General features: G+C 44.4%; 1 protein-coding gene across 4 annotated transcripts in view; it reads right to left on the reverse strand.

The window, feature by feature from the left end:
* The window catches only part of LARGE1 (LARGE xylosyl- and glucuronyltransferase 1), a 609,947-nt gene that overhangs the window by 339,568 nt on the left and 246,270 nt on the right, over nt 1–24,109 (reverse strand). The window contains exon 2 of one of the 4 annotated variants that reach the window (XM_024991490.2): nt 1,140–1,202. The exons of the other annotated variants lie outside the window; for them this stretch is intronic. The gene's annotated coding sequence lies outside the window, so the exon portion shown is untranslated. The remainder of the gene's footprint in view (nt 1–1,139; nt 1,203–24,109) is intronic. 4 annotated transcript variants of the gene reach the window in all.

A 24,109-nucleotide genomic window follows, 5' to 3' on the forward strand; every position in this document is an offset into this window, starting at 1 on the left:
TTTACTGGTGATCTTCAATGGCTGTTTCCTGTTCTATAGTCCCTTGAGACATAGTTCATATACTTGCAATAGTTGGAAAAAGTTCCCTTAATTAGGAGAGACTTCAAAACCAGAAGCAAAATGAGGACAATGATTTTATCCTTTGCAAAGTGTGAAATGGACATGCCACCCCAAGTTACCAACCAACATGGCCTTTGATGAAATAATCAGACTCAGAAATATTCTAGCATTCTTCCTTGTAATTTCCTTCTTGGAAACACTCAAGATAAATGACTTCATATTTTTCCACTGATCTATTTTTTTTTAACCTTAGCAATAAATGTGCTATTTTATATGAAATATTCATAGCCCTTATAAAATCCCACTAATATGTTCCAAGAGTAGCAAATCATATACATTGGAGAGAATCATATTTTATAGTAAACCATTCTTAATGAGGCTTACTTTTTTTTTTTTTTTTTGGTAACTAAAATCTTGTTCACATCAAGGAAGCTACATGGGATGAACTCTTCATCAAGGTTTTAAATTTTATATCCATCACACTAAGGATACTGAAAACTATTCTTTTCTAAAAATGTGAACTCATACTTGGCGTAAGCCTCACATTGTCATTCTTGGTGGCCATTTTTATTCATCAGAAAACATTGAAAAATAATTTTAATGAGGAGTATTGACATGAATGTCTGGTTTGGATTATGGAGGAATAGAAGATTTCAGTGGCAGACAGCAGCTGCATCAGGACTCAAGACAAATCTGCAAAGCCCTCACTCATCCATGCTGCTCCCTTCTCTTCCTCAGGGCTCTTTGTTGCTGTTGTTGTTTAGTTGCTAAGTCGTGTCTGACTCTTTTGCGACCCCATGGACTATAGCCTGCCAGACTCTTCTGTCCGTGGGGTTTTCCAGGCAAGAATACTGGAGTGGGTTGTCATTTCCTTCTTCAGGGCTTCTTCCCCACCCAGGGATCAAACCCATATTTCTTGCATTAGCCGGTGGGTTCTTTACCACTGAGCCACCAGCGAAACCCCCCTACCCCCAGGGCTCCTAGGTTATCTCATTTTAGAAGTGAAGTGTCAGAGCGGAATTCAGATCTAGGGAAAAGAGTCAAGGACTCTTGTAAAAAGGACTAAAAAGAACGATCACCTTCTAGCACGCATGCATCTTTCACCGGACCGTGTCAGACTTGAAGGATGGTGCTCCACTCATCTAGGGAAGAAGGGGACAAACAAACAGCACAGCTCGACTTGATATTCTCCTGAGTTTGGAGGCTGGCACATTCTCATGAATGTTCTGGGAGTGAAAAAGGAAAACTGAGTGCAAAACATGACTAGAAGTTGGGACAGTATTCTCCAAGCTCTATGTCAGTGACAGGGATCACTGTGCTTATCCGCCACGGCATCTGAAATGAGGCAGGTGCCAATCTGAGCAAAGGCTCTTTCTCTGGGCTGCATGTAAGTGAGGGGAAAAACCCCATCTCCCACCTCTGGTATTTCAGGAGGTCTTGTGTCAGTGAGGACTGGCTTGATCTGCATCACGTTTTCTGGGCCCTCTGACACACCTCATCTGCTCTACATTGAACTGGCTTTGAGACATAGCCACTGCTCTTCATGCAAACCTCATACAGAAAGCCCTGCCTCAGGAGAACCCAACTTGGCCTGCAGTGTTCATGATATAGTTAGACCTGATGAGATGCTGAAAAAAAGGAGTTGGGAAGCAGACCAGCAGAAAGAATTATCCAAGACAAGCAGGACTCTTGACGTGCATGGTTAAAGTCTGAAATGGTTATGGAGCCCACCACCAGCACCAGTAATGCCATAAAGAATATGCCTACATCTCTCCAAAGAAGACATACAGATGACCAAGAGGCACATGAGAAGATGCTCAACATCACTAATTATTAGAGAAATGCAAATCAAAACTGTTACTACAATTGAAGTATCATCCCCACACTGGTCAAAATGGCCATCATCAAAAAATCTATAAACAATAAATGCTGGAGACGGTGTGGAGAAAAGGGAAGCCTCTTGCACTGTTAGTGGGAATGTAAGTTGATATAGCTACTATGGAGAACAAAACAGAAGTTCCTTAAATAACTAAAATTAGAACTATCATAGGACCCAGGAATCCTACTTCTGGGTATATACCCTGAGAAAAACAGAATTCATAATGACACATTGTACCCCGATGTTCACTGCAGCACTATTTACAATAGCCAGGACAAGGAAGCAACCCAAATGTCCATCAACAGATGAATGGATAAAGAAGATGTGGTACATATACACAATGGGATATTACTCAATCATAAAAAGGCACAAAACTGGCTCATTTGCAGAGTTGTGGATGGACCTAGAATCTGTCATGCAGAGTGAAGTCAGAAAGAGAAAAAAAAGAAAAAAAGAAAAAAACAAATATTGTATATTAATACATGTGTGTGGAATTTATAAAAATGCTACAGATGAACCTATTTCCAGGGCAGGAATAGAGATGAAGACACAGAAGGTGGACATGTGGACATGGGGAAAGGGTAGGGTGGGATGAATTGGGAGGTTGGGTTTGACATATACACATAACCATGTGTAAACAGCTGGTGGGAACCTGCTGTCTAGCACAGGGAGTTCAGCTTGGTACTCTGATGACCTAGGTGGTTGGGATAAGGGAGGCAGAGGGAGGCTCAAGAGGGAGGGGATAGATATAAAACACACAGCTGATTCACTTCATTGTACAGCAGAAACTGTAAAGCAATTATACTTCAATAATAAAAGAGACTATTTCTACACATTTCAAAGACCAGAGGAAGCGAGTATTTTTGTGAATGCGGTTGATTCTTTCAACAGCATCCCCTTCCTGTAAACTGCCACGTCACCTAAATCAATGTTACCAGCCTCGGCTCAATTGTAAATTAAAAACAAGAGAAAGCAAGCAAAAGCCTGCCTGAGCATCCCTTTGCCTATAAATGACTGCTCTGCTTTTCCTTCTCTCCTTTTCCTTTCTTCACAGTCTCCAATGCCCTCCTTATCAGTTTGACTTCAAGTTATACTCCAATTGCCATGAGCATCTATTAATATATGGAGACAAAATTTTTAAAAAGAAGAAGAAAAACCCTTATCATCCTTTTTTCACCCTTTTCTGACAAATCCAAACTATCCCTTGGGAGGAAATAAGAAATGAAGCATGAGGTTTTATCAGCATAGATTGGGGGCAGGGATAGATAGAAGATTTTTATCAGGAGTTCAGTTTGACAGAAATAGTATTTTATCAGGATGGGCACTTGGCAAAGATAAGACATTACCAAGAGCAAGATAGATGCTTGGGTAAAATATCGTGCTAATACCTATTAAGAAAAAGCTTCCATCTCTACTTTTGGCAGATTGTTATTTTCTCCCAAGTCCTACTCCAGAGGTAATAGAGATTTTTCTAGAAGGTGCTTCCAACCTTATCACAGAGGCAAAAAGAAAATGAAGGACTCTCAACTCAGCTCCACTAGGGGACAAAGCTAGGAGTTTCCTTGGCAAGTTCAAAGAAGCATGGGCTTGGGTGCAGGGAGCACCTAGAGAGGACCCAAGGGATACCTGGGTGGTGGTGGTCCAGGGCCAGACTGCAATTCCTGGCCACAGATAGAAGATCCCCTGGCAGGCCAGAGGCCCACCTGAGGCTGTACTAATGGGACTGACCTCAGAAGCCACGTCAAGATGGGATAATCGGAGAGGATCTATCAAGAGGAAATCCTTATTCATCGGGCTTTCTGGAACTGCTCTTGAAATCTCCTGCACTTTCTGACTCCATTTTCTGCCTGAAGTGTACCTCCAAGAACCAGGGATCTTCACTACCCAGTTATCTCCAAAGCCCTTACACATGGAAGCCCTGTGCTAAGATGCTGGCTGGCACCACTGGCAACTGGAATGAGCATTGTTTGTGCTGTTTCATTTGCAGGTCTTGTCACCTGGTGAATTACCATTGCCTCTCCAGTACCTGGTTCAAAAGTCCCTTCGAGGCAGCCTTATCCAATCTGCCCAGAGTGGGCTGGCTGCTCTGTTCCTCTCCCAGTAACTAGATTTCCTGGAACCCCCTACCATGGATCTAAGGTGAGGGGTCTTACTATATTTGTAGCAGCTGTCTGTGCAAACTGCTTGGCACTGGGACTCCCATCCCCTCAGCACCTGTTCAAGGCAGATACTGTGCCAGGGAAGGCAGGGATGACATTGCGCCACTTTAGTTTCCTGAATGTCCAGCAGCATGTCTGTAAGTGATAGGCATTCTTACATGCTCCCAACTGCGGAAAGATGACGACGACTGAGGAGTGAAGTGATGCCCCTCATCCAAAGAGAGCCTTTCCTGGGACGTCCCTGGTGGTCCAGTGGTTAAGACTCTGTGTTCCCAATGCAGGGGGCCCAGGTTGGATCCCTGGTCAAGGAATTAGATCCTACATGCCACAACTGAAGGTCTCGCGTGCCATACTAAGACCCGGTGCAGCCAAACGAAACAGCCAAACAGATTAGAGACCTTCCTAAACCTTCTGCCCCCTACTTCAGTCAACAGCATTACTGCTGTTCCCAGTGCAACAGGCCAAAAACCCAGGGCTCATCCCTGAATTTCTTCCCTCACTTTCCACACACGCTGTGTGAGCAATGTGTCGGAATGTTGACTCTGCCTTCAAAGTACACCCTGAATCCACAATCTGACCACCATCACCACGCAAGTCCCAGGCCCCACCATTTCCCACCTGGATTCATGCAACAGCCTCCTACCCAGCCACCCTGCTTCAGTCCACTCCCCACTTAGCAGCCGGAGGACACTTAAAAATGGTTCTCAGACCCTCTTAGCACCCTGTTCAAACCACCCCTCATATGGCTTCCCATTAAACCAGAGACAAAAGCCAAACACTTCACCATGGGTTACACGGTCCCACGAAACCTTGACCACAGTTATCTATCTGACCTTAGAAAGTTCCTCCACTCCCTCTGCAGCCACCTCACTGGCCTTCTAGGCGTTCTCGAATGTACCAAGCACTGTCTCACCTTGGGGCTTCTGCACCCGCTGTTGGCTTTCACACTCTGAACTAGGGGGCCTGCTTCATTACCAGTCCTTAGAGAAGAATCTGTGCACCAGCTCCTGAAGCCCCACCCCTGCCCATCTGTCAGCCCCAGTCTCTCTCACTCCATCTCTAGCTCTTCTTCTCTACATATCACAGCATTCTCCCCATGTAGACATTTCTTTGTTTCCTTCTTGTTGGCCTGTCTCTACCCCTAGAATACAAGTTCAGTGGTAGAAGGGTCTTTTGTGGATCTGTCTCAGCCACTATTATACCTCCAGAGTCTATAGAACCAAGCATGTAATAGGCTTGCAATCAAGATCTTAAATGACCAAGGCAAGGAATACAAGCAATTACTAGAATAGGTCAATGACAGTGATTGGGTTCTGAATGAGGATGACAATTCTGAGCACCCTTACTGACCACGCATGTTGGCTGAGTGAGTCTCAGACATTATCTTATTTAGGTCCTGAATCTCTGAAGAGGGTTTTATTGTTTCCATTTTAAAAAGGAAAAAGCAAGGGCTTGCTGAGCTGTAGTAACTTGCCAAGACTTTCTGCAAACAAAGGGATGAGGTTGAATTGACACCACACCACCTCCCCCACCACCCACCAAACCCCTGTTTTCATTTCACCTTCTGCCTCTAAATAGCTCTTTCCAGGAAATCAAGGTTGCATTCCCATGTGACAAGTGGGGACACCCTGCATGGCGTATACTTATGAGAGAGACAAGTAGCAGAACAGTTTCAGTAGCGATCAAGAAAGTAAAGAACTTCCTGCAAAAAGACAGATAGGAAGAAAATCCTCATAAAACCATTTCTAACAGCCCTCTGAACTCTGTTCAAACACAGCCAGAACACATGAGGCTGACAAAGCAACCCAACTACACTATCAGATGTCCTGGAGGACAAGCACATGCAGAAGAAAGAAAAGGGGAAGCAGAGAGGAAAATTCCTGGTATCTTGATCTCAGATATGCAGATGACACCACCCTTATGGCAGAAAGTGAAGAAGAACTAAAGAGCCTCTTGATGAAACTGAAAGAGGAGAGTGAAAAAGCTGGCTTAAAACATTCAGAAAACTAAGATCATGGCATCTGGTCCCATCACTTCATGGCAAATAGATGGGGAAACAATGGAAACAGTGACAGACTTTATTTTCTTGGGCTCCAAAATCACTGCAGATGGTGACTGTAGCCATGAAATTAAAAGACACTTGCTCCTTGGAAGAAATGCTATGACAACCTAGGCAGCATATTAAAAAGCAGAGACATTACTTTGCCGACAAAGGTCCACCTAGTCAAATCTATGGTTTTTCCAGTAGTCATGTATGGATGTGAGAGTTGGACCATAAAGAAAGCTGAGCATTGAAGAATTGATGCTTTTGAACTGTGGTGTTGAAGAAGACTCTTGAGGGTCCCTTGGCCTGCAAGGAGATCCAACTCTTAGGTAGTTAGAATAGAAAACAGGAGTCTAAAATGGCGGTGGCTAAAAGACAAGGAAGGGAAAAGCCCAAGAAAATAGAACAAAGGAAGGTCAAAGGAAGGTCCCGAGGACTGGAGTGAAGACCTCAGGAAGAACAAACAGCACTCCTGGCTAAGCCCAATTTACATAGGGCAGGCCCAGGGGAGGAAAAAAACATACAAGAGGAGGAGCCAAAGCCCCCCCCCCCCCCGCCCCCCGCCGCGGCCTTCTCTCTCTCCGCCCCCCAGCGGCGTACTCCTCCACTCTCTTCTCTTCGCGTCTTTGGGTTGGCATGCCCTCATACTTGGAGGATGGATTCTCCTGCTATCTTCTAAATAAAATAGAGCTGTAACACTGATTTGTCTAAGAGCTATAACATGGTTTGTCCAAGACCCGAGAGCTATGACGCGCTGAGGGCTTTAATGTCTGTCGCTCCAAATCTTTGTTGTGACAAGACAGAACCAAGGAGAATACACTCGCCTGACACAACCATTCCATCCTAAAGGAAATCAGTCCTGAATATTCATTGGAAGGACTGATGCTGAAGCTGAAACTCTAATACTTTGGCCACCTGTTGCAAAGAACTGACTCATTGGAAAATGGATGCTGGGAAAGACTGAAAGCAGGAGGAGAAGGGGACGACAGAGGATGAGATGGTTGGATGGCATCACCGACTTGATGGACATGAGTTTGGGTAAACTCGGGAGTTGGTGATGTACAGGGAGGCCTGGTGTACTGCAGTCCATGGGGTCTCAGAGTCAGACATGACTGAGCAGCTGAACTGACTGACTGATCTTGATCTCAGCATCCTGGGTGCCCTGCTGTGAAGTCCTCTTGTGTTATTTCACCATCAAATTTTGTATTTTAAATTTAAGTACATTTGACCTCGGGGGCTTCCCTGGTGGCTCAGACAATAAACAATCTGCCTGCAATGCAGGAGACCCAGGTTTGATCCCTGGGTGGGGAAGATCCCATGGAGAAGGGAATGGTTACCCATTCCAGTATTCTTGCCTGGAAAGATAAGAGGAGCCAGGCGGGCTACAGTCCATGAGGTCGCAAAGAGTCAGACACGACTGAGTGACTAACACAGCTGACTTACAATGCTGTGTTAGTTTCTACTGTACAGCAAAGTGACTCACTTATACATGTATTTGCATTCTTTTATTAAAAAAAATAAACATGTATTTGACCACACTGGATCTTAGTTGCAGCATGTGGGATCTAGTTCCCTGATCAGGGATCAAATCCAGGCCCCCTGCATTGGGAGCCTGGAGTCTTAGCCATTGGATCACCAGGGAAATTCCTCTTTTTAATGTTCTTTTCCATTATAGTTTATCCCAGGACATTGAATATAGTTCCCTGTGTTACTGAGTAGGACCTTGCTGTCCATCGGTTCTAAACATAATAGTTTGCATCTACTAACCTCAAACTCCCAGTTCATTCTTCCCAATCCCCTTCCCCATCTTGGGTCCTTTTGAAAGAATGCCAGCCTTTTGGTCACCTAAGCTGGAGAGCTACTGTAGGAGTTAACACGAGGCCATTATTTGTGAAGCTGTAAGCAATCCCAAGGCTGTAAATAGAGATGGACCTATTTTGCCTTCCGTAGTCTATGCAACAGAGAGGAGGTGGGGGCAGAGGAAAGATACACACACGATGATAAAAGGGGTCAGGAAGGCTCAGCTGCCAGACTCCCACCAGGCAGGAGAAGGGAAGAATGGGGGGAATCAGAACCTTTGTCTGCCATCAACAGAATATTCAGAGGCTGGTTGGAAGCAGCAGTCTCCAGGGGGACCTAGAAATGGTTAACTCACAGTTTCTCTCCTGATGAGTAGCTTCAGCTGCTCATCAATAGAATCTCCAGCTGATAATTATTAAGTGAAACTGGGGGCTTGTATTTGCATATGTAAAGCATACTTCCCTCTGAAGCCACAATGGGAGGGAGAAGCACTTCCTGATTGTGCAGCCCTGGGGAGGCTGGGGCCGGGCGGGGCTCCAGCCTGCTTCGTACGTGCTTCTCCATACTCATCAAGCCAGATACTCAGCAGAAATAAACCCCACATCTCAAAATGCGCCTTTGTCAAAATCCCCAGCTCGGATAAGAGACCTCCCTCTCAGCTCTGGTGAAGAGGCAGTCTACTGTGGTAGGTGTCTGTAAGGCCTGAGATTACCCAATCTGGTACATGTGGGCAGGCACACACACACCTGGGTTATTGTACAGGATGATGGAGCGGTTATTAGTTTCTCCAAAAAGAAGGCTTTTATCCTCCTCACATATTTGACACTTTTCAATCTTGGCACCTGTCGATTAAGAAGCTTCAGCCCCAAAGAAGCAAGAAGGAAACGCAAACAGCATCAAATTCCAAGTATCTGATGGCTCATCTCTGTTATGACATTTATCTTGGCTTGCGAGGAGGAAAGTTACTGGGCTTGTCTCTCCTCCCACGGGAAAAGATGGCACACAGAAAAAAGCCTTCATTCCCAGGAGTATAGCGAGGACACTGTCCTTAGCATGGCTTGAAAAATCAGGGACTTCAAAAGACCAATGTCATTTGCTGGGACATGACTGTAATAAGGAAGCTGCCAGGATTGTCTAAATTGTGTAGGATGTCTAAGATGATACCCATGACATTCTAAAGACAGAAACAGACAACAGGATGAAGAAACAATATAAATGATTAACTCTGGGTCTTTCCATTCTGAGCTAAAGTCCATGATCCTCTTGGCACCTCAGTTGCCCCATCTGGAAAATGGGAGTAAAGATTCTGCAGGAATTCTTACATGAGGCCAACTACATTTTAATATAAGATCTATAAACATCTATGGAGAAGGCAATGGCACCCCACTCCAGTACTCTTGCCTGGCAAATCCCATGGACGGAGGAGCCTGGTAGGCTGCAGACCATGGGGTCGCGAAGAGTCGGACACGACTGAGTGACTTCACTTTCAGTTTTCCCTTTCATGCATTGGAGAAGGAAATGGCAACCCACTCCAGTGTTCTTGCCTGGAGAATCCCAGGGACGGGGGAGCCTGGTGGGCCGCCGTCTATGGGGTCGCACAGAGTTGGACACGACTAAAGCGACTTAGCAGCAGCAGTAGCAGACATCTATAAACATGCCTTCATTAGACAATGTTTTGATATGAAACTAAGACTTCTCCTGTAAGAACATGCTCAGGTAGGAAATTCTATTAAAACATTGCCTTCCTGTTTCATGTGCTAAAACCACAAAGAAATTGCCAAATGCTTTTGGCCTAGGTATCTTTAAGATGTAGGGAAAATGTAAAAAGACATTTGTGAACTAATCAGAGTACAGCATTCCTTTCTCATTTTTATCTTTCCCTCCTTTTTTTCAGTTGTCTTGTTTATATTTAATTTTTACAGCAATCAAGATTGTTCCAAAATATACAACTTAGTTGTTTATTGACATGCTTCTTCCTATACTATGTCATTGTTATGTAACAATTAAATTGTTATTAATTATAATTTAGTTATATTAATTATATTATTTAATTATATGGTAAAGGTACACCCAAAAGTCTTGATGATATATTAAAATGACTTTAGCTAAGAACACAGTTCAAGTGGGGGGAATCAGCAGTGCCAAACAGCCTTAGAAAACAGCCAAGAGCAAGAGACTCCACATGGCCCAGACAGTGGACAGTGCTTGAGAGAGGGCCTGGAGGAATGCTAGGTTACTGGGTGTGTTCTTATGTGGAGTAAGAAATCTTCCACTGACTATCTACCTGGCGGCACTGCTGGGATGAATACATAAGACAGTGCACAAGAGGCATTTAGATTCCCATAATAGGTATGAAATCAAGACTTGGTAAAAATTTCTTAGTAGTAATTTATCTCATTACATCAGTCAAGCCACTTTTCCTGTCAACGATGGATGCTAGCGTTGAAATCACTTCCCATGTGCTTCTGATAAAAATACTAGTCCTTCCCATTGGTGGAACACCCAGAGCCCAATTTGGAGCACCCGTGGATGTGCTAGTCCATTGTTCCTTCACGTGAAGTGATGCAGGTGGAGAAGCGATAACTTCTCCATGAGGCAAGTGAGATCCAGGGACAACAGGCAGTTGCCTAACGTCTCTGAGAATGTTAGGAGCAGGACCAGAAGGTGAAAGGAATTCTCTTCATGCTATTTCACATTTTCTGAAGTTGTTCTAATGCATATGATGCTGCTTCTTATACTTCTTCTAAAGTTATAAAGATGCTATTATTTAATGACATGAAAAGGGGAATAGAAACAGATATTCCTTTGCAAAAACATCAGGAGTGAGTAGATGGAAACATCTCTGCAGACCCCTCAGCCCTCCATGGGCTCCCACATGAAACACTGGCCAGACCTTCAGTCCTGAAGCCTCAGTCTGTGTAACTAAAGTCTTCAAGGACTGCACAGTTGCAGTAGAAGGGAACAAAATCTTTGTCTGCAGTGAGGGAGTCAATGCAGAGGAGAAAGCAGAGGATTTCCCAGCTGCGCTGCCCTTGGGTAAGTCGCTGAACACTGCTAAGCCTCAATGAACAAGGAACAAACTTTTCTGTCACTTTCCAGGGCCATTGGGAAATGTTTTTTTAAAAAAACAGCCTATGGAAAAGGCCTAGATTGGACAGGCAATCTTATGGGAACAGGAAACAATGTTCTTCCTAAGTGAAGATACACAGGACTAAGTCTGTATTACTATTCAGGTGAGCCTGTTGTTTAATTTACTAGTAAAAACAGCCCTCTGTGCTCATGAAAGCATTGCCATCCTCATATTATAAAGATAAGGCAAAACTGAAGACGAACAATGTTCATAGAGCTCTGAAAAGCCATGTGAGTCCTTCCAACCTGGTGGAGGGTACTCATCATGTCAGAAGGCTCCTGATGTTACATTAGTTCCAGGAACAGACATGAACAATAAACAAGACAGTGAGCAGGCCCCTAACTGGCCACCATCTGCTAGTCGAGGCCTGGAGTGACCTTGCCCACCTGCTTTAGTGTAAAACCCAAGCCCTACTCCCTCTGAGAGGAGCCGTGCCCCAGTCCCCAAGTAGCCATCACCTTTCAGTTAAGTAGCTGCAAGCACAGCTGTATTTTCTAGAATATTACAGGGGCCTGGGAATCCGAGCCATCAGGCAACTTAATATATTTCCTTCTCAAGGAAACAACAAACACATCTGAAACAGGTTGTATCTACAGTTTCTGAGCCCAGAGATGTATGTATGGGTCAATGCCTCACAACACGAATAAATGCATAAGAATCAAACTGCCCTCCACTATGGTCGGTATTATGATTTAGGAGGATGGTGTGCTTGTTCCCAGAGAGGTCAGTAGAAAGTGGCCAGAGAGAAAATGAGGCCATGGGGAGAAATATATATGGCATGTCCTTAAGGTCAGGCCATTTCAAAAGACATCCTCATACAAATGAAAAGAGCCGTGTACATGTCAACCTGTATGCGTACATGTCAACTATTATTTTATTTCCTGCAATATACAAGCTTATTACAAACCAATAGCTTTTCACTCACTCATTCATTCATTCAATCAATCTACACCTTTATAAAGCATCTGCAATATAATAACATGAGGGCAGCTCTTCAAGGAACTGAAAGCCCAGTGCAAGGAAAGAGAAATCAAAATGACGGTGTGAAGAGATTACTTATAGGACTAAGGACAGTGTGTGCTAGGGAACACGTAGGAGCCCCTCCGAGCTTAGTCTGAGAGGTTCAGGGAACCTTCTATGAGTCATCGCATCCATGCTGAGAGCTAAAGCATGCGAGGAGACACGTTCAAGCAGAGTTAAGAGCAAACACAAAGGCTCAGAACCATAGTTCCCATACTGTCTGCCCAGGTGCCCCAGCATACCACAGTAAACTCCCAGGGGCACCGTGGACATTTGAAAAGCTCCCGAGAAGTATAGCAATTCTCAGTATCTCTGGGCACTTCCTGCGTGACTAGGTAGCTCAGGGTTTCCACAGTAGATTATACCGCACCCTGAATTTTTTGCAAAGCTGGGTTTTCAGAATTCGCTGTGATAAAAAGCAGTAGCTGCATGAAAATTAATGTGCAATGGGTGTCCAGTCTGATGCTAAAGTCTGACAAGAAGGTCTGTGGATGTTTGCCCAACAGGTAAACAAAGAATGGGACGACAGAGGATGAGATGGTTGGATGGGATCACTGACTTAATAGACATGAGTTTGAGTAAGCTCCAGGAGCTGGTGATGGACAGGGAAGCCTGGCGTGCTGCAGTCCATGGGGTCGTAAAGAGTCGGACACGACTGAGCGACTGAACTGACTGACTGAAACATCCCACAAATAAATGGTTGTGGTTATTTAAGAGGGAAATAAAAATACTTTTTCCTTCAGTTTATGCATGTTCTCTTTTCAAACAACTACTAAACTGTTAGGACATAACCACTTAGTAAATGGAATAGCTAAGTCTTTGATTTGGCCTATGAGTAGGGTGAGAAAATTACTGAAATTTTTACACCAAGGGTCCAAGAAATAAGAAAATGTGGGAAACCTTTGGATTAGAGCCCAGAGAGACAATCCTTAGAGCAGACAGAAAATCCTTTCATCTGACTAAGACACCGAGGACAAGGTGAGGACTGGACTGGTGAAAGATGCTGCTGGAAAGGTAGATAGGACAGATCCCAGAAAGCTTTGCAAGCACTTGTATGAACTTGGCCTTCACTCTGAGGCCAGGGGAAGCCACAGGAGTTTTAAACTTCATTGTTGCACAAAATACTACCCGACTTTTACTGGATTTTACTCAGTTCTTGGAAGGGCTGCATTTCAGCCATGTGGATACCAAACTGTGGAGTCCACTTGAGGAATGATGGGTGAGAACAGGTGAGAACCAGACAGTTCTGGCAGAAGCTCTTGTGAGGCTTCTGCAGAATGGCTTGCACCATCACCTAATTCATTGAACCTAAGGAAAAACAGTGTAAAGTGTAGAATGCTTTATCACTAGCTAGCATTCCGATATGTGAGCTGCATATTCTAAAAGTAGCCAACCAACAGTGAATATCAGTCCTGCCTTGACCCCTTCTTTGGTGGGTTGCTATCATCTCCTTTCCTTATTCTGTATCACCTCCAAAGCTCATGCATGGTTATTCCTCTAATCCTTAAAACAACTTTTGGAAAAACCAAGAAAGAGCTATATGGTGAACTCTGGACTGCTTAGCTTCAGGAGGCATTTGTTTTTATTGAAAGTGTTAGTCAGTTGTGTTTCAACAGGCTCCTCGGTCCATGGAATTCTCCAGGCAAGAATACTGGAGTGGGTAGTCATTCCCTTCTCCAGACTGCTTAACCTCAAGAGTCGTTTATTTTTATTTTTTTATTTTTTTTAATTTTTTTTATCCATTTAAAGTTTTCTTTTTTTTTAAATTTTATTTAATTTTTAAACTTTACATAATTGTATTAGTTTTGCCAAATATCAAAATGAATCCACCACAGGTATACAGATTCACAGCATTGTGTTAGTTTCTGCTGTATAGCAAAGTGATTCTATATATATATATATATATATATATATATATATATTCTTTCTCTTTTCCATTATGGTTTATCACAGGATACTGACTATAGTTCCCTGTGCTGTGCAGTAGGACCTTATTCTTTATCCATCCTGTATGTAAGAATTTGCATCTGCTAGTCCCAGACTCCCACTCCATCCCTCCCCTAAACTCCTCCTCCTAGGCACCACAGGTTTGTTCTCTATGTCCGTGAATCTTCTGTTTGGTAGATAAGTGCATTTGTGTCATATTTTAGATCCCACATGTAAGTGATATCCTATGGAGATCCAACCAGTCCATCCTAAAGGAAGTCAGTCCTGAATATTCATTAGAAGGACTGATGCTGAAGCTGAAACTCCAATACTTTGGCCACCTGATGTGAAGAGCTGACTCATTGGAAAAGACCCTGATGCTGGGAAAGATTGAAGGCAGGAGGAGAAAGTGAAAGTGAAAGTGAAGTCACTCAGTCGTGTCCGACTCTTTGCGAGCCCATGGACTGTAGCCCACCAGGCTCCTCAGTCCATGGAATTTTCCAAGCAAGAGTACTGGAGTGGGTTGCCATTTCCTTCTCCAATGCGAAGAACTGACTCATTGGAAAAGACCCTGATGCTAGGCAAGATTGAAGGCAGGAGGAGAAGGGGACAACAAAGGATGAGATGGTTGGATGGCATCACCAACTCGATGGACATGAGTTTGAGTAAGCTCCGGGAGTTGGTGAAGGACAGGGAAGCTTGGCATGCTGCAGTCCATGGGGTCACAAAGAGTCGGACATGACAGAGAGACTGAACTGAACTATGGTATTTGTCTTTCTCTTTCTGACTTACTTTGCTTAGTATGATAATCTCTAGGTCCAACCATGTAGCCGCAAATGGCATTATTTCATTCTGTTTCATGGCTCAATAATAGCCCATTGTGAAAAAGCATTTGAAACAATGCATGTTGTCATTTCTCTGAAGTGTAATCTAAGAGTTTTAAGAATGCTGACTCTTCTTGTCTGCCTGTGTGATACGATTTACAATAAATACGGAAAACCCATCTCCTAAAACATTTACATGAAGGTTTCTTTTATCCTTTAAAGTGTCATATTGAAGAAAAACTTCTTACCAGTCACAGAAAAGCTTTATCAGCCTAAAGCTAAACTGACTTTGTCACTCCCAAGTCCCTGGCATGTCCATTAGTTAGAAAAAAAAAAAAAATTACAGTAACAGGAAGACAAAAGTCTTCCTGGCCACCCTGGGTCTTTGAAAGATGGAAGGAGGGGATGTCTTAAAGGCTGACCGAGAGTGAGCACCTAGCAGAGGAGCCAGGAGCACGTGTGTATCACAAGCTCCTTCTCTTGTACAGGACAGAGAATGGTCAGGGGACAGAGACGTTGGCTATTCCCAAGATTTCCAGCAGAAAAACCTACTAGCTCTGAAAACTGCATCTAGAAAAGCTATCATATGTTTACTAACCCTTCCACCTCACTGCTCAGGGTTCCAGGAAGAGGGAGCCCTACAGAGCCACAAACAAGCTCAGGCTGTCCTCCCAGCCATCACTCTCCCCTCCCCAGGGAAGCGGAGTGACACAGCTGGTCAGGAGTCTGTGTGAAGGATGTGTTAGCTCTCAGCTTGACCCTGCTCCCTGCTCTTTCAAGCTCCATCTGCCTATAGGGAGCATGTGTCACGAGTCCCCAGGAAAAGGACCTGATGTGGTTTACTCTGCTGCTAAGATGGTCTGATTCAGGTGAGCAAATAAGTCTACCTCGTGGAGATACATTCATTCCCCAAATTATTTCATCAAAAAAAGTAGTATCTTGATCTCTTTCTGCCTAGTCCTGTGTCTCTCTCAATGTGTTCTCATCTCAGACATGGAAGGGGTGGGGTACTATGTACTGACCCCTAAAACCTTAACTCTATAAAGAAGGCAAAGAACCAAGTCAGCTGGTTGAAAGGTAGATCTGACAAACCACAAATCATCTGCATCTCAATGGCTCAGCAGTAAAGAATCTGCCTGCAATGCAGGAGACACAGGTTCAATGCCTGTGTCGGGAAGATCCCCTGGAGAAGGGAATGGCTACCCACTCCAGTATTCTTGTCTGGAGAATTCCATGGGCAGAGGAACCTTGTGGGCTACAGTTCTTGAGGTCACAAAGAGTCAGACACGACTGAGCACAAATATAATACGGAGTCTCCATTGTATTCAAGACATTATTTAGCTGATGGGGACACTTGGGGAAGAAGGCAGATACGGTTTTTCCTTGGGAGCTATTTATAGTTCAACAGGAGTATAATCAACGCCCCCACAGTTACTTTTTAGTCATATTTGTGATAAGTGCAAAGTGCTGTGAGAGAGACCTCATCAAGAATCTCTGTCTTAGAGAAGAAATGTCATATGACATTCCCTATATGAGGAATCTAAAAAGAAATGATACACAAGAACTTACTTACAAAACAGAAAGAGACTCACAGACTTAGAGAACGAACTTATGGTTGCAGGAGGGAAGGAGAGGGGAAGTTAGGGAGTTTCGGATGGACATGTACACACTGCTATATTTAAAATGGATAACCAACAAAGACCTACTGTATAGCACAGGGAACTCAGCTGAGTGTTATGTGGCAGCCTAGATGTCTGGGGAGTTTGGGGGAAAATGGATACATGTGTACATATGGCTGAATCCCTTCGCTGGTCACCTGAAACTATCACAGCATCGTTAACCGGCTATACCCCAATACAAAATAAGAAGTTAAAAAAAACAAAACAGAAAGAAATTCTCTATTGTGGTCAATGTCTCCACCATATGGGCAAGCTAAGACTCAGGAACCACTCTCAACACCAACATTCCACCCCACTTCCTGCTGCTGCTTCTAAGTCACCTCAGGCTGCGACCCCACAGATGGCAGCCCACCAGGCTCCACCCTCCCTGGGATTCTACAGGCAAGAACACTAGAGTGAGTTGCCATTGCCTTCTCTGCACCAGTCCCCATCCTGGACCAGAGCTAATCCATCATTCAGTCCTAGCTACTTATCTTCCCATCACCTTGCAGGCAAATCAGACTCTCTCCATCCCTCCCAGAAACTCCACACATCAGTTTCCCAGTTGGTCTCTTCACCTGACTGCTGCAAATCATCTCCCAATTGATCTGCTTGGATCCATTGTTTTTTTTAAAAGTGTTTTTAATTGTGGTAAAATAAACATAGCATGAAATTTACCATCTTTAAATGTACAAGGAAGTGGCACTAAGCACATCCTTATTGTTCTGACCGTCACCACCATCCATTTCCAAAACTCTTTTCATCTGGCAAAACTGAAACTCTGTACCCATCAAACAAAAATTCTCCATACTGCTTCCCCTCAGCTCCTGGAAGAACCATTCTACTTTCTGTCTCTCTGAATCTAACTACTCTAGGTAGCCCCCATAAGAGGAATCACACAAGATCTGTCTTTGGACAGCTGGCTTCCCTCGCCTAGCAGAATGTTCTTGGCTCACAAGTGCCTGATTTCCATTCTCTGCAGCACCCAGCATTGGGGAACAAATGAGCACAAGAGTAAAACCTGCCTTGCATGGGTTCAGGAAAGGCATATGCCTGAGAAAGGGAGACTTGATCCAAGAACTAAAAAATGATAAAAAGATTAATTAGCAAACACAGGAGAGATAGTAGATCCAAAATAGAAGGGCAGGAAGTCAAAGTCCTCATGGGAGAAGTAGGTTGGTAGACTCAGGAAACCGGAAAACAAACTACATAACACAAAGCAAAAACCAGAGTGGGGGGAGGAGCATGAACAGGGAGGGGGTTCCAGGAGATGAACTGCCCCAAGCAACAGGACCTAAAGGCCTGAGCAAAGAGGTAATTAGACTTCCCTGGTGGCTCAGGTGGTAGAGTCTGCCTGCAATGCAGGAGACCCAAGTTCAATCCCGAGGTCAGGAAGATCCCCTGGAAAAGAGAAGGGCTACCCACTCCAGTTTTCTTGCCTGCAGAATTCCAAGGACAGAGGAGCCTGGCAGGCTACAGTCCACAGGGCTGCTAAGAGTCAGACACAACTGAGAAACTGACGCTTTCACTTTTTCACTTTCAAATTGATAAGCTCTGAAGACTTCCAATCCCAGCAAGTTTTAGTGTAAAAAGTACTATACTGTTGAGGGGCTTTTCAAAAGAACCGTCTCTAAGTAACTCTCCAAGACTACCCTTACCCCACACATAAGGATTGTAGGCAGGGCAATAACTCTAATTTCTTATATGCATTGTCTCAATTAATCCTCCCAACACCTTTTTGAAGTAAATAATCCTCTCCAATCTATAGGATAGTAAATTGAAGCAAAGACAAGTAACTAGCCCAAGGTCATTCTGCTGGTAAGTGAGAGTCTGAGATCTGGACAAGATTTGTCTTCAACATCCATGAAGTTTTCACCAAATCATGTCCTTTTGAAGCCTGGAGTTTTTTTGTTTTTGTTTTTTTCTTTTTTAATACTTATTTAAATTCTTCCAAAAGACAGTTCTATGTTTTGAGGCATCATAGACAATACAGCAGTCTATGCAAGTTGTAGGTGATATTTTAGTAACAAAGGATATTAGGGATTTTTTTTTTTTTGCAGAAAATATAAAAAAGTAGCTAATACAGATTCAGTGCTCACTGTACTTGCTGGGAGACTCATGTCACAGCTCTAAGTTTCCCCAAAGAAGCCAGGTTCTGGAAATGAAACCAGAGGAGCAAGAGCCAGTCAGTTACAGGCGGGAGAATCCTCCGAGCCATGTCAGTGGCCACGAGCGGTTCTTTGCATGTGACAGTGTGTCTGGTGGGTTCATCTGGAACATCACATGGTTACAGACTCAAAGGGAAGAAAAAACATTTGTTGTTGCCCAGTTGTGTCTGACTCTTTGCAACCCCATGGACTACAGCCCACCAGGCTCCTCAGTCAATGGGCTTTCCCAGGCAAGAATACTGGAGTGGGTTGCCACTTCCTTCTCTAGGGGATCTTCCCACAGTAGGGATGGAACATGCGTCTCCTGCATGCAGGTGGATTCTTTACCACCTATCTCAGAATGCTTTCTAAAGACAGTTAAACAGAACCAAGAATGGCATCAAGTATACTAGACAAATTTAAGTGAAAAGCCAAAATACATAAAGACCAATAGGGCTAAACAATAAAATGTGAAAGTTAGAGTCTAAGATAATATACAACAGGAATAGTAGATGCTATTTTATTAATTCCCACGGAGACTCTGAGATCCTTGAAAAGGTGTTGGAAAACTTTTCCTATAAGGGTCCAGATACTAAATATTTTTGACTCAGCTGGGTCACCTGTAGCTCAAAGTAGCCACAGACAGTATATTTAAAAAAGCTGTGCTCCAAGAAAATGTTCTTTACAGAAACCTACAGTGAGCCTGATTTTACCTGCAGTCCATAATTTACCGACCCTCTTGCCTTCCACCCCCCGCCCCGCCACCCTCCCTATCTCTCCCTCTCTCTATCCTTCCCTTGTTCTCCCTCCCTACCTCCCCCTCGATCCCTCCCCTCCTTCACCTTCCCTTTCTCTCTCTTCTCCTTCCCTCCCAACCTCCCTACCTCTCTGTCCAAAGTCCCAGAGTCTCCCAGCGATGCTCTCCTTAGGTGTCCACAACATTCTCCCTGCTCTACCATCCAATGTTCTCTGCTAACTCTCGGGTGTCTGCCTCCACATCCCCAGCTGATGTGAGAATGGGTACACCTGCCAGAGTGGCACCAGTGCCCTGATGCCACCCTCTCCTTCTGCTCTGGACCCACAGCTTCCGCCCAGTGTCTCTCTGTCCAAATTCTTGGGATGGAGCATCCAACTGGTCACAAGCTCAGGGATTAACCAGGCCTGGGTCACAGGCGCTTTCTTAGCCCAAACAGCCATGGTCAAGGATGGAGCAGACCTGTGATGCCAGACATATTTAGGGATGCCTGCCGGAGCCATGGGCAACAGCTAGTTCTTTGAGAGGGGCTGGCGTTCACCTCAAACATGCCTAACATCAGAAAGAGAGGAAGGGTGACTGGGATCTACAATCCAAGAGCAACAGCAGACAGGCTGGAGGAGCACAAAGCCAAGCTGGAATCAAAAAAGTACTTAAAAGAAGTGGGATGTGTTTACTCAGTTCGGGAAGAATCTGAAGATTCTTGGAGAGAGACCAAATGAAAGTGATAAAAATAATCATATGGATGAAAAACTCCAGTATGCAAAACTATAAAAATACAATTGTGGTGAAGGCTGCTCTTATCTTATGTAAAAAGGGGTACTATTGAACAGTTGCAGAAAGCTGCTTTTTAACCCCATGAAGGGGAGAATACCAGAGAACAAGAACCCAGGCAGGGGCACCTGTCTGACATGAAGAAGTTGATAGTAAATTCCAACAGAGGCCATGAATGGGTACAACACAGTGTCTGAATCGACTTAAGTAACTAGGTATAAGTTAACCTGAATGTGTACACAGAACGTGGGAAGGGGGAGGTTAACTAGCATTGCAAACAATTCTTCACTTTGTACCAGAATTCAACATGGAGATGCTAGACCAGGAAACCTCATTAATTTCTTTGATTTCTCTGTCCAAATGGACCTTAGGCAATGAGAAAATAAATCTCTGCTCAAGTTCTGTTTTTAGCATAAGCACTGGAACCAGCTCTCTCCCTCTGCTTCTCCAAGCTGACCCAGATCTCTCAGCGTTCTTTAAACACATGCTGAGATCTGAGGACAGTGTGTGGTTACGAGGTGGCTGATCCTCCACAATTCTGAGCGGAGTTCCGCTACAGGACGGAACCCTTCATGACCACCACGAGGAAGAAGAGCATCTGAGACAGTTTTGCATCTCGATGGCCAAGACATCGTGGCACAAGTGACCCCCCCCCCCCCATTCTTTTTCTTGATGTTCTGCTAGTAAAAGAGTTGCACACTGAGGACATAGTCTCAGGGCTTTAGGCAGTGAGTCTTAATGGCAGAATTATCTTTAGAGTTTTGTAATAAAAATATGTTGATATATGGCAAAACCAATACAATATTGTAAAGTTAAAAAATAAAATAAAATTTAAAAAACGAAAAAAAATTAAAAAAAAAATTTGCCAGGTACCCACACACAAAACTCCAATTCAGCATGTATCACATTATGTTTTTTAGTTTAATATGGATCTAGGAATTAATTATCCATCACCTGCCAATATGAGAGACTTAAGAGACTTAGGTTCGATTTCTGGGTTGGGAAGATCCCCTGAAGCAGGGCATGGCAACCCGCTCCAGTATTCCTGCCTGGAGAATCACAAGGACAGAGGAGCCTGGTGGGCTATAGTCCATAGGGTCCCAAGGAGTTGGACATGAGGAAGTGACTTAGACAGCATATTAAAAAACAGAGGTGTTACTTTGCCAACAAAGGTCTGTCTAGTCAAGGCTATGGTTTTTCCAGTGGTCATGTATGGATGTGAGAGTTGGACTGTGAAGAAAGCTGAACACCGAAGAATTGATGCTTTTGAACTGTGGTATTGGAGAAGACTCTTGAGAGTCCCTTGGACTGCAAGGAGATCCAGTCAGTCCATCCTAAAGGAAATCAGTCCTGGGTGTTCATTAGAAAGACTGATGGTGAAGCTGAAACTCCAATACTTTGGCCACCTGATGCGAAGAGCTGACTCATTTGAAAAGACTGATGCTGGGAAAGATTGAAGGCGGGAGGAGAAGGGGATGAGAGAGGATGAGATGGTTGGATGGCATCACCAACTCAATGTACATGCGTCTGAGTAAAACTCTGGGAGTTGATGATGGACAGAGAGGCCTGGCGTACTGCTGTTCATGGGGTCACAAAGAGTCGGACACGACTGAGCAACTGAACTGAACTGACTGAGCACAAGCACAGAGTCCTTCAGATGGCTCTTGTCATTTAGTCAGCCTTGAAGACTGCTGGTTTAGGGCAAGAAACATTTAAACAAGGATGCAGACACCTTAGCCAAGGAGGGAAAGCAGATGAATAAAGATCTCTATTGGAGAAGGCAATGGCAACCCACTCCAGTACTCTTGCTTGGCAAATCTCATGGACTGAGGAGCCTGGTGGGCTGCAGTCCATGGGGTCACTAGGAGTCAGACACGACTGAGCGACTTCACTTTCACTTTCATGCATTGGAAAAGGAAATGGCAGCCCACTCCAGTATTCTTGCCTGGAGGATCCCAGGGATGGCGGAGCCTGATGGGCTGCCGTCTACGGGGTTGCACAGTCGGACACGACTGAAGCGACTTAGCATAACATAAAGATCTCTACGGTCCAGCAAGTGAGGTCTGGAGCTGCTTGTGCAGGGGCTGTGTACTGCAGCTGAGTTCACACCTAAGAGGTGGCTCAGGAGAGGGCTGAAGGCAGAGCCACACTGGAGATGTCAGAAGAGGAGGCTCATCTCTGCATCAGGTGGGAGGAGGGGCTGAGTGGATGTGGAGTTTCTCTGAAACTCCATGAATCCAAGATTCACACAAGGTAGGATGCCCTGTGGCCTCTGGAATGGTTTTCCAGGCCAATGTTCAGATTCAATGTGACAGAAGATTCTGAGAGTTCTACCATGTATTAAACCTAAGTTGCTTTTCCCTTTTCCCCTAACATGCTTATCCATTTCTTATTTATCAAAATTCACTCCCAAATACTCAGAAGGTGCTTTAAAAATAACCTCCTCACCGCAAAATACCTCCTTGAAATGACTCTACACATACTATTAATGAACGTACAATGAGCACTTGTCTCGAAGACACTCGTTCTCGAGATTTCTCCATGGCTTACTCCTGACTTCAGTGAAACTTGGTCCACATGTCTGCAGGTCCAAGACACTTGCCTTGAGCACTCTGTCTCAAACAGCCTCCCATGCCAAGTGCCACTGGTTATCTGCCTTCCTATTTTTCCTTAGAACATACCACGATTTGCCATTATATTTTTAAAATTTAGTATTCGTCTTTCCCAGGACTTCCCCGGTGGTCTAGTGGCTGAGACTGTGCTCCCAATGCAAGGGTCCACGATTCTAGCCCTGGTCAGGGAACTAGACCCCACATGCCACAACTAAAGACCCTAAAAATAAATATATTGTTTTAGAAGTCTGTCTTTCCCATCATGAAGTAAACTTCCTGAGATCAAGAAGTCTGTTTCGCTGACTGGTTACCTCCAATGTCTAGAACAGCACCTGGCACAAATTTCTCAGGTCTTCACCGACTGAACAATGAATGTAGGAACCGATCCATGTACAGCCACTGGCTGGTTACAGGCTGTAATGGGTTGGCCCACGTATCCCCCAAGTTTGTACTTTGACACACTAACCTTGGAAACAGGGTAGTTGTAGGTAACTAGCTAAGATGAGGTCACCCTGCAGCAGAGTGGGCCCCTATTCCAGTATGACTGGTGTTCTTAGAAAATGGGAAATCTGCAAAGAAGCATGCAGGCAAGAGAAGGCTGTAAAAGACCAGAGTGATGCAGCCACAAGCTGAGGGATGACCAGAGGGAGACCCTAGACAGACCTTCACTAGCACCTGTGATGGAGCACGGACTTACTCATATCTGGATTTTGGACTTCTGGCCTCCAGAAATGTTAAGACAATACATTTCGTTTGTTTGAGCCACTCAGTTTGTGGCACTGTATCATGGCAGCCCTAGCAGACTAATACACAGGGACTCCAAACCAAGGATATTCCATTCCAGTCTGGAGCTATTCACAGTTCCCAGCTGGGCCACCCGAAACCACATTCTCCAGGCTACTGTCAAAAAATGGGATTTCCATGGAGCCTCTGAACACCGAGTTTCTCTAGTGGCTCAGAAGGTAAATAATCTGTCTGAAATGCAGAAGGCTCAGGTTCAGTCCCTGGGTTGGGAAGATCCCCTGGAGAATGGAAGGGGTACCCACTCCAGTATTCTTGCCTGGAGAATTACATGGACAGAGGAGCTTGCAGGCTACAGTCCATGGGGTCACAAAAAGTCAGACACAACTGTGCAACTAACACTTTCACAGAGCCTCTGAGCAATGATAAAGGGAAATAAGCATTGGGAGTAAGTGGACAGGTAAATGAGATAACCATTTCCGGGGCAAATACCCTCACATGAATTCAGAGGTACAGGCATGTTTACATCAAAATCAGTCAGTAGTCTCTTGTCTGAACCTTCCCAGCTTCAGAACTGAGAG

This window comes from Bos taurus, chromosome 5 (assembly GCF_002263795.3).
Source record: "Bos taurus isolate L1 Dominette 01449 registration number 42190680 breed Hereford chromosome 5, ARS-UCD2.0, whole genome shotgun sequence".
Lineage (NCBI taxonomy): Eukaryota > Metazoa > Chordata > Mammalia > Artiodactyla > Bovidae > Bos > Bos taurus.